Here is a 14,785-nt window from a genome sequence, read left to right as displayed (position 1 = left end):
ACTACAATCGTATGATACAGAGTAGAAGCACCGAATCATCGTGAAAGACTGGAAGTACTTATATGTCATTTATAAAATAATAAATATGCCAAAAGGGCATTAGCCACAAAGATATTTAAGATATTAAATTGTGATGGCAAGCCCTTAGGCTGCTCGTTACTTACGTGTAAGTAACGAGCGACCCCATCTGTGTACTAGATCGAATCTAGTAGCTTTCAGAAGAAGTGATGGTGAATATCAGTGAGGTTTCAGAAAGGTTCATTCGATTGTCGACAACTTCGAAGTGCTGCGAAGACCTGCATGTGCCCTTCATACATTTTGAGAAGGCAGTCACTGTGTCCACAGGGAGGGCCTTACGAATTGCCTAAGTTCACAATACCCAAGAAATTCGGTAGCCAAGTTCTCGGTTGTCTCAGAGATTCAGAAAGCAAAGCGAACCTTGGGAACCAAGTCACGGAGAGCTTCTACAGAAACACAGATTTGAGACAAGGATATAACATGTAACCTACATTGTCGAACCTGGCACTCGATAAGACAATGAGTGAAGCTTTCCATAAGAACTTTGAGGGCACCGATGTATGTGGTGTGAAAATCACAAATCTCGCGTTTTCCGACGTTGCAGCCCTGTTGTTCAGATCCAAGGAAGAAATGACGCGGATGAACTACAGTTTGTAGATGGCAGCGAGCAGAATCAACCTGGTGACGAGCAGGAGTGATGCTTATTGAATGGACCCACTCCAGTCTGTGGTAATCGGAAAGAGATCATAATTTTAAATATCTGGGTTGGAAGGGGGTAATCTTTACAGAGGATGTATCATGTGTGGTAGAAATCAAAGCGAGTATCCAAGCCGTAAACCGATCATACTTCAGTCTGAGTCAGCTTTTTAAATCGCTCAGTCCCTCAAGGAATCGCAAACTGCAGCTGCGCAAAACATTGATGCAACCCGTTGGGCTGTATGCTTGCGAAACTTGGACTGTCCGGAAAAAAGCGAAAAGTCTTAAGAAAGACCTATGGTTCGATGCAAGGTAGGATCCGGCGTAATTGTTAGGTGAATGAAACCTACAATAGATCAAGCAATGAAGGCCTGATGAGAAGCAAGCATAATTGTGGGCTGGATGAAATCCACAATAGACCAAACAATGAAGGTCTGATTAGCAAGCACTTTGAAATCCATGGATTTTATCCTTCTCGCAACACCACTATTCCTAGTGGAAGGAAAGACGCTGAGATGGAACCTATGACGGTTTACTGCAAACCGGCATAATGGCGACAGAAGGCACGGAATAGAATCTAGTGGAAGAGGAGCCTTTTAGCTACGCGCTTTCCCCTGAGCCATATCGCGTAAAGTAAGTATCAGGAAACAAACTGACGCTTTTCTTTGACACTGGGTGTCATGTGAAAGACGTGATGAGCGGTATATGTTTATGTTTGCAACAGCTACACATTGCAGCAACGGAATTGCAAATATCTGTCGAATAACCACAGTAAATGCACCTGATGTCTCTGGGACGGACACTCGGTAAAACCAGACTTACCGCTTGTTATTACCAACCACCCCCCACCCCCCCACCCCCTACTCCCACCCCCAGACACCCCTTTGGAACGACCAGAAGGAGAAGAGACAACAGGATAAGAAGTCTGCTCTGCCCCATAAGGTGGCTTACTTAATATGGCCAAAGTGTAGATGCAGACGTATTGATTTCTTCCCAACTTAGTTACAGGAGTAACTAAATTTCCCTATAATTCCATTCATTCGGTGTTTCTTGACTAGCAACACTCTCTAAGATCGCCTGTGGACTTGGGAAGTAACATGGAAAAGCAGATGGCAAGTGTAAATACTGCGCTATTCCTGAGGAATATTGGTGGAGAAAGATATAACGCAATGAGCACTATTTCTAGTCCTAATATGGCGTACAGAATTAACTAAGTTAATTCGGTTTGTAGTGATATGTTCTCTACAGTTCTACCATTCCTCCACTGACTGTGGAGTAAGGCAATGGCTGAGCCAACTCTAAGTTGAAACATTAGATTCTTGATTCAATCTGTCTTTTTCCAGGAATCCCTTCGCAGTTACGGAAAGCATTTGGCTCAGTACCTTATCTACGCTTATTTTCGAAACTCTCAAGCAACATTTGTGATTGCGTTTCTTGGTAGAGAGGACGCAGCACGTTATCTTGGATGGAGAGCCTTTCGACAGATGTAGAAGTAACTTCAGTCGCGCCACATGGAAGTGTGTTGGGATCATTGCTGTAAATGTTGTTTATTAATGATCTTGCCGACAATATTAATAATAAACTCCAACGTTTTGCAGACGCTTCCGTTATCTCTAATGATAAACTGTCTGAAAAAAGATGCACAAATATTCACTCAGATTTGATAAGATTTCAAAGTGTTGGAAAGATAAGAAGCTTGCTTTTGATGTTCAGAATTGTAAAACTGAGTACTTCACAAAACGAAAAAACGTACTATCCTATTATTACAATATCAGTGAGACACACTTGCTCTCGATCAACTCGTACAGATACCTGGATGGAACAGTCTGTATGTTTATGAAATGAAACGATCACGTAGAGTCAGTCGTACATAATGTAGGTGCATTGTAAGAATACTAGGAATACGTAAGAAACGACAAATGAGATTACTTATAAAACAGCCGTGTGGCCCATCCTAGAACGTTGCTAGAATGTGACGGATCCATACCAAATAGAATAAGTTTATTGAATGAATTCGAATACAAAGGTCTCAATGAATGGTCACTGGTTTGTTTGGCCCATAGGTGAGCGCTACGGAAATGTTAGTAAAAGTGAAGTTGCCAGGCGTTTGAATATGGACGCAAATTAATCAGTGAAATTTCTTAGAAACTTCCGGAAACTATCCCTTGAAAGACTCTTTCAAGTTTTACTACGAACTAGGTTTTATTGAACATTCTAGGAATATATTGAAAACTCATGCTAATCCCTCCAGTGAGGATGGCGAAGACAAATTAAGAGTAGTTTAAACGTGCACATCATTCGCGAATGGAGCTGCAAAACCCCTAATAAAGTCTGTTGTAAAGTACTCTTTGCCATGAACTCCGTATTCGTTTACAGAGAATCGTCTTTTTGAGATTCTGATGAATGAGAATTTTAAGGGGTAGACTAGGGTACGAATTTATTTTGAGCCATATGTTTTTATTGACTTAAAATATTCCTCAGAGAGCCTATTTTTAACACCCACTCCTATTAAGTGTGCCATAAATGTTACAATACGTTAAAACTGCACCTTTATCTGACCCATTCGAATGCTCGAATGCAACTGACGTAATCCTGTAATAGTTGCTGTTAGTTTCGGATAGCATCACACAGAGCATTAGTAGTAACTAAAATTCTCAGGAAGCTTTCATTGTAATATGATTCATTTATGGTAAGTAGTCAGAGCACGTGCTTGTCTCGCGTCTACTTAATTTGTAATTTCGCTTGTTTTTTATACGAATGTATTTATACAGACAGAAAAGGTTCGAAAAATAATCACAATCGTGCAAAAAAAAAGAAAAAAAAGCTTTCATTGGTAACTGGAAATCAGTTAATCGATATAATTTAGTCCAAATGAGTTTTGACGTGGACGAACAAAAGGCCAAATGCAGGTACTGGCAATAGCGACTAAACGTTTGTTCAATTTCAGTATTAAAAAAGCACAAGCTGAAACTTTAAACGTGGGATTTTTCAAGTTGGCGGGAGCTGTAACTCATGAAACATGCACACAGTTACGTTATATCTTTTTGTAACTTGTGAGTCGACTTCTTTACACATTAGTAAGTAGGATTTTTGGGATATATTTTAATTTCGATTTTTGTGTACGTTTTTATACCCACTTTTGTCGAAAAAGTTTACATTTATTTCAGAGTACCGCCATTTTGTTAAGAAGCATTTTTTAAAATATGCAGACTTAGTACATCAGACAATATTATCAGTTTCAAAGCGGCATTTGAATTTTTGTTCTAGGTTGAAAATTGCGGCGCCTCGCATTCCGCGAAAGCCTTTCCTCAATGTCATGCAGCGTCATATGAGTGCAAGTTTTTTACTTAAAAATACATAATACAGTCAAAGCTTGCACAATAGTAGTCGAAGTCAGTTTTCTAATTGTTATTTTATTGAAAAATCTTGAATATCGTTTACAAAATCGATGTTACCCTTATCTCCCCTTAAATTCAAAATCTGAGATGGGGTCTATATTTCCTATCACTCTACTTCCGTGTGTATACTTTCCACACAAAATACAAGTAACTTTGTTAACTTACCTTCTCTTCGCCGATGGTATCAGTCCTCGCTGAAAACAGTTTATTTCCGATAACACCTGCTAGACTCTTAACCACTTCTGACTCCCTGCCGCTAATTCACTACTGTGTCTTGAAACACACCTGTCTCTCTTTGTGCAGTAAATGTACACCTCCGTCTTTCACAAAGCTATGCAAAACTGCCTGTGACTGAAGAGATTAGAGGTTGCCGTCGATTGCAGCCGCTCCTGACTTATCTTATCGTCCACCTTTTATCGTTGACGCACGTTTTTTCATGCTCTTTTAAAAACAAGATGACAGGATATCACTACATGCCGGGCGCTTGTTCACCTGTCGCTGAAATCATCGATCGATTTTTCACTTTCCTGCTTCTAGTTTCTTCCCAGCCATGTTGTGCTCACACACTTGTCATCCTGTGGTAGGGAATTCACCTCGGAGCAGCCCTCCAATGTGGACAAAGAACTGCTGTTTTTCCTGTTATCGCTGACGGTAGAAGCATCGGAATGTCGACCAACTGCTCAATGTAGATAAAGATCATCTGATAGATATCCAGAAGAGACACCATATGAATGTAAGGTTTTAAATCCCAGTAGACAATATAACTGAAGCCGTAACAACTGTTTTGTGAAGTAGGTAAGGGAGGAAAACAGAAGGACCACCAAGTAGGCACTGGCATTCACACGCAACTTCTAAGTGTCTTGCATTTCATATAATTTAAGGAAAAACCAAGAGATGATGAGATACGGAAATGAAATGAATGTTAGTGGCGGGTACAGGTTTGATAAGGAAGTCGCTTGTTGGCCAAGTTCGATGAGCCTAACTGTAGTGAGACTTCGAGCTCTACAACAACTTGTCATACGCATGAAATGGGCAAAGCAAAGGATTCACAAACCGTGACACGTTCATCAGCTATCTAAAAATTAGACAAAATTTCTATATTTGTTAGAAATGGTCCACAGTGTGTCGAGAAAACAAATTTCAGGCACGGCCTTCACTTACCGACCGAGAGCAACAGCTTTTGCTTAGAGTCGGCAGTGGTAAGAGACAAGCAACACTGCGTGCAATAACCGCAGAAGTCAGTGTGGGACGTACGACGAAGACAGCCGTTAGGACAGTGTGGAGAAATTTAGCGTTAATGGTCTATGGCCAGTAGACAACCGATGTTAGTGCCTTTGCTGACAGCACTACCTGCAGCGCCACTCTTGGGCACGTGACCATGTCTGTTAGACCCTAGATAACGGGAAAACTATGGCTTTCAGTTGGTAGTAACTGATGGTAAGGTTCGAATGTGGCGCAGATCCCACGAAGCAATGGACTCAAGTTGTCAACAAGTTTCTGTGCAAGCTAGTAGTGGCTTCATAATGGTGTGGGCTGTGTTTACATTGAATGGACTGATCCAACTGAACCGATCATTTGCAGCCATTCAAGGACTTCATGTTCCAAAATAACGATGGAATTTTTGTGGATGACAATGAGCCATGTCACCGGGCCACACTTGTTCGCTATTCCTTTGAAAAACATTTCGGACAATTCGAGTGAATGACTTGCCACCCAGATCCCAACGAACAATTATGGGACAGTTCGTGCACATAATCCTGCACCCGCAACACTTTCGCAGTTCTAGACGGCAGTAGAGAGAGCATGGATCAATATTTACGTATGGGATTCCCAACTACTTGTTGAGTCATTTCAGTAATAGGGCCTTTCGTAGGTATTTGGTTCAAATGGCTCTGAGCACTATGGGACTTAACATCTGTGGTCATCAGTCCCCTAGAACGTAGGACTACTTAAACCTAACTAACCTAAGGACATCACACACATCCATGCCCGAGGCAGGATTCGAACCTGCGACCGTAGCAGTCGCCCGGTTCCGGTTTGAGCGCTTAGAACCGCGAGACCACCGCGGCCGGCGTAGGTATTTGTTTTAAGCTTTTTCTCTAATATTATAGAGTGTACAAGGCTATGTAAGATCAGCCGCTCTTTAATCGTACAATAGCCATACATTTATTTTAGGAGTATTTTATTGTTGTTCTTTCGTTACATATGAGCGATTGTAGCCTCTCAAAGACACAATAGCAGCTGATCTTTTCTATCCAGGAAACAAGACAAATTAGGATGGCTGAAGCAAGGAAGATACTGGTACTGGACTGGAACATGAGAGGGGAAGTTTTCTTTTTCCAATGAAATAGCTCTACTTCTACGTAACTGAAAAAGAAGTTCTTTGCGACGAAGCAGGAGCCTTAGCTGGCTAGCACCAGTGGCGAGCTAAGCCGTCCTCACACGGGACATGTTTCTCGTCGTGAAGCTCACCAAACGTGGTTTTATTCGTGGTCGATGCACGCTCAGAAACTAGCTGGTACGTCACACAGAACGTACTTCTCATTGTGACTTACACAGTTTGTTTACGAAAATGCAGGCACGTAACATTACTACGTTCGCGCCATTAATTTCAAATTTCCTCCCTCGTCCATATGCAAGACATATTGTTCTCTCTGCAGAATACGTAAATAAACACTGGAATACTCGCAAATATAATTAGAGACAAAAAGGCAGGTTCTATGTCCAGTTAGTGAGGTGGCCTGATTTTGAAACTTTCACTACAGATAGTGCTACAGGAAAAATTCTCGTTACTCTTCAACATTAGATTAAAATTAACTTATCATTGCCACTTTGTATTATAACCCTAAGGTGATCCTTATCTGATCACCACTGCTATCCAGTACGGAATTTTTAGAACATATGATATATAATACTTTTAGCAGGAAAGTACAACATGTCCTAATGCAATCCTATCGACAAAAAAAAACATTTTTTTTCATTAAAATTGTTATATGTTCTGTGCTGCTCGTGCGCGCGCGCGCGTCTGTGTGTGTGTGTGTGTGTGTGTGTGTGTGTGTGTGTTGGTTTGTGTGTGCATCCGTTTATGTATGCATTTATTTATGTGATTCTGCAAACATCCGTTCACAATATTTATAAAAGATTTATGTTTCCCGCAAACTGGCAAGTTAAATCAAACTCCTGCGAGATGATACCCCTATATACAAATAAAATCTAATGTTGTAGATGATATTTTCATGAAATTAATAAGACAGTCCTAGAAGCTTTTAGAAACATGGAGGTGAATAAAAATATATTTGTGCTTCTATCTGATACACTACTTCGAACTGATGTTGTTCTATATACTTTTATCTCTTACTATGCCCTGAAGGCTTTAAAGGTCTATATGTCAATAACTGACATTTAAATACAATAAATTGTGCCAAGAAAGACGCAGTTTTGAGAAATATTCAATACGTCGTTTCGCTGAAAATGCATGCTTTCATCATTCAAAAGATATAATCTGAAAAGTCTTTAACAAGACGTTTCCCGTCACCTTATTTTAGTGTGTCGTTCAAAAACGACGCATTTTTGAGTGATTATCAATGTCTCGGTTCTCTGAAATAGCATATTCATAGGATGTAGGATCAAAAATATAAAACCGACCAAATACTGGCTTCAACTGCAAACGACTTAATCCGGTATAACGTTTCTTAAGTTCTGCTTGTAACTTAGAAAGTGATTATGCATCTCTTTCGCCATGTTCCTCTCCACGGAGCAGAAGTATGACTCTATGCATATACATACACACAGACACACACACACACACGCACACAGAGACAGAGAGAGAGAGAGAGAGAGAGAGAGAGAGACTTCCTCTTCTCCGTCCAGCCCAAAGGTCAAGCCCACGATTCTTTGTTCGCGTGGCTGTCAAAGGATTGCGCAAATGCATAACTTAAAATTTTGATATTATGGTTATGTAATTTGTTAGTGGAATGATGCAGAACCATGAATAAATAAAGAACACAGGCTCTGAACATCACGAGATAAATATTTTCCCCAAATACTCATGTTTTGCGAAATTGTACATCTGGCAGTGTTTAAAGGTACAGAGCTGAAATTTCGATAGAATAAGTAACTAGCTGATTTATAAATATTAAATTTTTATAGTAAAACAATCCCAGACTCTTAAAACTGTTTATGTTTTTACTGGTGACCAGTTTGGACCAGTGTTTTGTTCGTCATCAGATAGCTTACTCTGTGAAGAGAGTAACATGAACGTAGTTAGAGGAATGCAAACTACAGGCACAAAAAAAACGTAGTACATCAACAAATATGTAAAATAAATACTACTGAAGCTGGTGATGAAAAGGCGCCACTAGAGGAAACATGTAACCGCTGCTGCATGACATGGAGTTAACATCGCTAAAATAGAGGAAGCTCCACCCATTGTTTCCAGCGTTACAACATTGTCAGTCAATGGCCGTAAAACAAGTTAATTAAAACCTACGTACAATTATTTGCGTACAGTATCTACCAATATACCATACGCATATCGAAGGTTCCAATAAGCTTTATCAAACCATAACATAAAACTTAAATCTGAGTAAAAGGAAGATGATTCAAATGCCTCTGAGCACTATGGGACTTAACATCTGAGGTCATCAGTCCCCTAGAACATAGAACTACTTAAACCTAGCTAACCTAAGGTCATCACACACGTCCATGCCCGAGGCAGGATTCGAACCTGCGACCGTAGCGGTCGCGCGGTTCCAGACTGAAGCGCCTAGAACCGCTCCGCCACAACGGCCGGCGTAAAAGGAAGAAAATAAGCTATTAATGTGTAAGAATACGTATCGAGTAGAAATGTTCCGTAAAGTTACCTTAAATAATTTTCGAGTCTTTAAAGGGAAAATAAATTTTAGACTAAAAATCAGAAAAACATAACAATTAACAAATATTTATGTATAATCTATACATAGGTAACTGCTGCACATTCTGTCTAGAGACTGTTTCTGATATACCAAGTTTCATAAACATTTATGTAATCCGAAAGCGTACAGCGACTACGAAATCGGCAATTAAGTATGTAAGGACAACTTAAAGATCTATTTAGAAAATACGTGGTCTAGTCATCTTAATGTGACTACCGCGTATGTTCGACGTCAGCGTGCAATTACCACTCGCAGGCAGCGCAGTGGAGGATACGTGAATCGCTTCGGTGAGGACGCAGGTAACAGTGCAGTTGCTAGGGTAATGCGGAAACGGAGCGATTTATCTGAAGTCCAAAAGGGCATGATTATTGGCTTTCGGGCCAAGAGTGGAAGCATTTCTGATACAGCTAAGTTTGTAAGCTCCAACCGTGCTCAAAGAATACAGTGCATGGTAAAAGAGCGATATCCAAAACCGACGCCGAGGCAACTGTGGGACAGATTCCCTATTTTCTAGATTTCCGGAAAGCTTTTGACACCGTTCCTCACAAGCGACTTCTAATCAAGCTGTTGGCCTATGGGGTACCGTCTCAGTTGTGAGACTGGATTCGTGATTTCCTGTCAGGAAGGTCGCAGTTCGTAGTAATAGACGGCAAATCATCGAGTAAAACTGAAGTGATATCAGGTGTACCCCAGGGAAGCGTCCTGGGACCTTTGCTGTTCCTGATCTATATAAATGACCTGGGTGACAATCTGAGCAGTTCTCTTAGACTGTTCGCAGATGATGCTGTAATTTACCGTCTAGTAAGGTCATCCGAAGACCAGTATCAGCTGCAAAGCGATTTAGAAAAGATTGCTGTATGGTGTGTCAGGTGGCAGTTGACGCTAAATAACGAAAAGTGTGAGATGATCCACATGAGTTCCAAAAGAAATCCGTTGGAATTCGATTATTCGATAAATAGTACAATTCTCAAGGCTGTCAATTCAACTAAGTACCTGGGTATTAAAATCACGAACAACTTCATTTGGAAAGACCACATAGATAATATTGTGGGGAAGGCGAGCCAAAGGCTGCGTTTCATTGGCAGGACACTTAGAAGATGCAACAAGTCCACTAAAGAGACAGCTTACACTACACTCGTTCGTCCTCTGTTAGAATATTGCTGCACGGTGTGGGATAATTACCAGGTGGGATTGACGGAGGACATCTAAAGGGTGCAAAAAAGGGCAGCTCGTTTTGTATTATCACGTAATAGGGGAGAGGGTGTGGCAGATATGATACGCGAGTTGGGATGAAAGTCATTAAAGCAAAGACGTTTTTAGCCGCGGCGAGATCTATTTAAGAAATTTCAGTCACCAACTTTCTCTTCCGAATGCGAAAATATTTTGTTGAGCCCAATCTACATAGGTAGGAATGATCATCAAAATAAAATAAGAGAAATCAGAGCCTGAACAGAAAGATTTAGGTGTTGGTTTTTCCAGCGCGCTGTTCGGGAGTGGAATGGTAGAGAGACAGTATAATTGTGGTTCGATGAACCCTCTGCCAAACACTTAAATGTGAATTGCAGAGTAATCATGTAGATATGGATGTAGACATTGATGACAGCGATGAACGGCGGGTGCGGAAATGTGTACGGGCGAATGGACGTGCAGCGGTTGAGCAACTGACCGCCAAAGATGAAGTGGCTACCAAAACTATCTCCTCAACGACCTCTCAGGGAACATTGCCTTTGCAACAAGTGCCTGGTTCATACACCCATGCTGACTGCTGTTCATCGGCGACAAAGGCTGGAATTTGCACATCAATACCGGAAAGCAAACACCTCGCAACAATCGCTGGAAGGATCCAGCCTGGAGGAGGTAGTGTTATAGTGTGGGACATATTTTTGTTGTATTTCCTAGGTGATCTCGTCATTAAGGGGCGCACAGCGACTCAACACAAGTATGCATTTATCCTTGGGGATCACATCTGCTCTTAGATGCATTTTTTTTCTCGGCACGATGGCATCTACCAGCAGGACAATGCTATGAGTCACACAGCTGGCAGTACACGTGCTTGGTTCAGAATTTACTGACCATCCTTAGCCAGAAAATTCCGCGGATTTAAAGACAATCGAGAATCTGTGGGAATACATAGGTCGGCCTGAAATGATAATTAAATCAAGACAGTAAGCTGTCGACAGGCGTTGATACACATCAAGGGGGACAGTTGAGAATGTGTGCCCTGACCGGGACTTGAACCCGGGATCTCCTGCTTACATGGCAGACACTCCATCCATCTGAGCCACCGCGGGCACAGAGGATAGGGCGATTGTAGGGATTTACCCCTTGCACGCTCCCCGTGAGACCCACATTCCCAACTTAATGTCCACACACTACATTCGTAGTACCCCTGCCTATTACATTCATTACTCGAAGCAGACAACCTTACCGAGTCCCGTAAGAGCTCGGGCAATGCGTGTGTATCCAACACAGAAGAAGGAGGTCAATGGCCGGTTAGCCTTAACTGTATGAAGGTGGTATCTGTTCTTTCGGACATGTCCGAAATAACAGATACCATCTTCATATAGATTGGACTGTTCTCGCCATGGACACTCAACCGAGTAACCTCATTGATTCACCATCGCACATCTCGCAGCAGTACGCACCGCAAAAGATGATTATTCAGGCTTTTGGCAGGTGGTCACACTAATGTGACTCGACACTGTAATAGCAACTATATTTACAAAGGTGCAGGAATGAAATTGAAATTAAATGTTCCTTACACCTGGATCTACGGAAGGACAAATTAAAGAACGCAATCCCAATTCAGAAAGCCATCAGTGAACTAGTGTGACAAGAGGGTGCTTTTAGAACACAGAAGCAGATTTGCTGGTAGTTTAGAAGCGGTTTAGAAGCAGTCTGCACTGGGCCGTGCAGAGGCTCTATAAGCAATCCCGGAGCTGCCTTAAGGACTGAGTCGATCACTTGTTAATTGTGTGTGTCTCCATCGGACATCAAGTCAGTGGCGAGTTTTACGATGGATTGCGTTATGCCGTTAGCAACAGCTGTGAGTGCGAGGCTTGGGCGTGTGTGTATGGACACATTTTGAGCGATCCCTAGAAACTTTAAGGTCAGATGTTATTAGTAACTGAACTGTAGTGTGAACTGCAAATAGCTATAAGCCTCAACTTTTTCATTACAGCTTGTTGCCGGCCTTATTCTAAAGCCATCTCGAGTGTGGAATATTAAAATCTTCCACTTTGTCGAAAGCCAAACTGTACTTTGAACTATTCGAACAGTGTGTCGCGGAAAAGAAATTTATAGGTAATAGAATTTTGAGGAGATTGAGGTTGCGGAATGTGCTGAGTACTTAAGACATTATCAATAGTTATGTGATCTATGAGCAACTCATGTGTGTGAAATAACGCGGTTTTCAATATACTGCAAGCATATACATTTATTATAAACTGTGAACTTTTCAGTTTTCTTCATTTCTTCAACATTCCCTCAAAGTTCTGAGTAGGAATTTATTTTTCACTGACGGAGAGTTGAAATGGGGACTCGCGGTCTGAAAATTTCGAGTAACACGCTCAGGAATATTTTCTTGTTTTTCATTTAAGTAATTTCCACGCCCTTGAGATTTGATTTGAATGAACACTGTAGGAAAACAAGTAGAAAAACCTGCGGCTCGATTACGTATACGGCTCTTAATTGTATGGGGATGACACGTGGACCATCTGAAATGTAGAGAAGGAGATACCGGCACCATTTGAAACGGGTACGGTCAATAGACGTTAAAAATTAAAAGGGGAAATTAAGAAGGAAATGAAGCACAAGACAGAAAGAAGTCTACTCTCGAAGATCCTTATCGGGAGAAATGGAAAGCTAACGGAAAACCTGCTACAGCATCCAGAAATAGCTTACGTCGGAGGAGCAGAAAAAAAATGAAAAATAGGTGCAGACCAAGACGCAATATACAACACAGTTTATACACGATGTTGACAGCAGTAGTTGCGTTGAGATGAAACGATTAGCACACGATAGGGATACAAACCAGTCAGTAGATTGGTGCGTTAAAAAAAAATAGTCTTCTTTTTTATAGCTGTTTTGGGCTTTCTATAGTTTCCTTTCTTGTAGCAATGGCATTCGTTTAATTGACTAATGTACTAGTATATATTTAGTAAATCACGTAAGACCTAACATCCCGTTTATTTTTAAAAAAATGGCTCTGAGCACTTTGGGACTGAACATCTGCGGTCATCAGTCCCCTAGAACTTAGGACTACTTAAACCTAACTAACCTAAGGACGTCACACACATACATGCCCAAGGCAGGATTCGAACCTGTGACCGTAGCAGTCGCGCGATTCCAGACTGTAGCGCCTAGAACCACTCGGTCACTCCGGCCGACCTTTTATTTCGAGAACGACGTTTTTCACCTAACGATAGTGCTCAACAGAAGGCAACGTAATTTTGTTGCTGAGTTCTTACTCTTAACCCTTACGTTAACCGCGATATTTTCTTTTATTGGAAACTTTTTTTTTTTTTTTTTTGCACCAATCGACGCCCTTGAAAAGACGGTTAATGTCACACAACGCTTGTTACTGTCAGCGCTGAACACACTTGTGAGAGCCTTTCAATGGTCAATGTTCCGGTCCCTTGCTCTGCGTTTTTACGGCTGCTCGTTCGAAATTGAGACATGGCTAGAGGAAGTTGAGAAAATATATAATAGGTATTCACCTATCAATTGTGAATAGCATCGCGTATGTTGAGCTTAAAACTACGGAATTGTGTGACAAAATGGTTGAATCTAGTGGCGGAACATTGAAGTTCAAACATCACGATGGCAATATTAGTGAAGTTCGTGTTACGCATGCTGGCTTTGGATTAAGGACTGTCCGTATCTTTGAGCTGCCATTTGAAGTCACCGCTGACCAGATCAATTCGGTGATAGCTTCTTTTGGGAAAATAATTAGCAATTTTGCAGAAAACGGTCTGCTGCTCACAAGTTCCTCGTCTTGAATGGTATCAGGCAACTGCGAGTTGATTTACACAAGCACATACCCTCGTATATAAATGTTTGTGGTTATCGGGCTATAGTAATACATGATGGGCTGCCGAGAACCTGCGCGCCTTGCGGCGGTACAAACCACATCCGCTCGCAGTGTATACGACGCCGACTGGCCCAGCTACCTGCGGGCGAAGCAGTGAGACCCCCAGCCTTGTCAACGTTGCTTTTAACTTATGCATCGGCAGCCGCTGGACAACTCCATACGCGTAACGCTCCTGACGCTGCTCAGGATGATGCTGCCGCCGACAATGAAGTGATAATGGACGATAACGACTCGAAGGTGGCAACACAACCAAAGAGTCAAGAAAACGAATCAAATATCTCTGTTAAAATACACTCCTGGAAATGGAAAAAAGAACACATTGACACCGGTGTGTCAGACCCACCATACTTGCTCCGGACACTGCGAGAGGGCTGTACATGCAATGATCACACGCATGTCACAGCGGACACACCAGGAACCACGGTGTTGGCCGTCGAATGGCGCTAGCTGCGCAGCATTTGTGCACCGCCGCCGTCAGTGTCAGCCAGTTTGCCGTGGCATACGGAGCTCCATCGCAGTCTTGAACACTGGTAGCATGCCGCGACAGCGTGGACGTGAACCGTATGTGCAGTTGACGGACTTTGAGCGAGGGCGTATAGGGGGCATGCGGGAGGCCGGGTGGACGTACCGCCGAATTGCTCAACACGTGGGGCGTGAGGTCTCCACAG

At 42.0% G+C, this 14,785-nt stretch overlaps 1 protein-coding gene across 2 annotated transcripts in view; it reads right to left on the bottom strand.

The window, feature by feature from the left end:
- Positions 1 to 14,785, bottom strand: part of LOC126278373 (cadherin-23-like) — a 520,639-nt gene that overhangs the window by 377,056 nt on the left and 128,798 nt on the right. Inside the window, exon 1 of one of the 2 annotated variants that reach the window (XM_049978446.1) lies at positions 4,278 to 4,459. The exons of the other annotated variant lie outside the window; for it this stretch is intronic. The gene's annotated coding sequence lies outside the window, so the exon portion shown is untranslated. Of the gene's footprint in view, positions 1 to 4,277; positions 4,460 to 14,785 lie in introns of those variants that run through there. 2 annotated transcript variants of the gene reach the window in all.

The sequence above is a fragment of the Schistocerca gregaria genome, chromosome 6 (assembly GCF_023897955.1).
Source record: "Schistocerca gregaria isolate iqSchGreg1 chromosome 6, iqSchGreg1.2, whole genome shotgun sequence".
Lineage (NCBI taxonomy): Eukaryota > Metazoa > Arthropoda > Insecta > Orthoptera > Acrididae > Schistocerca > Schistocerca gregaria.
The sequence above is the reverse complement of the archived record's forward strand: the minus strand, read 5'-3'. Positions and strand labels throughout refer to the sequence as shown.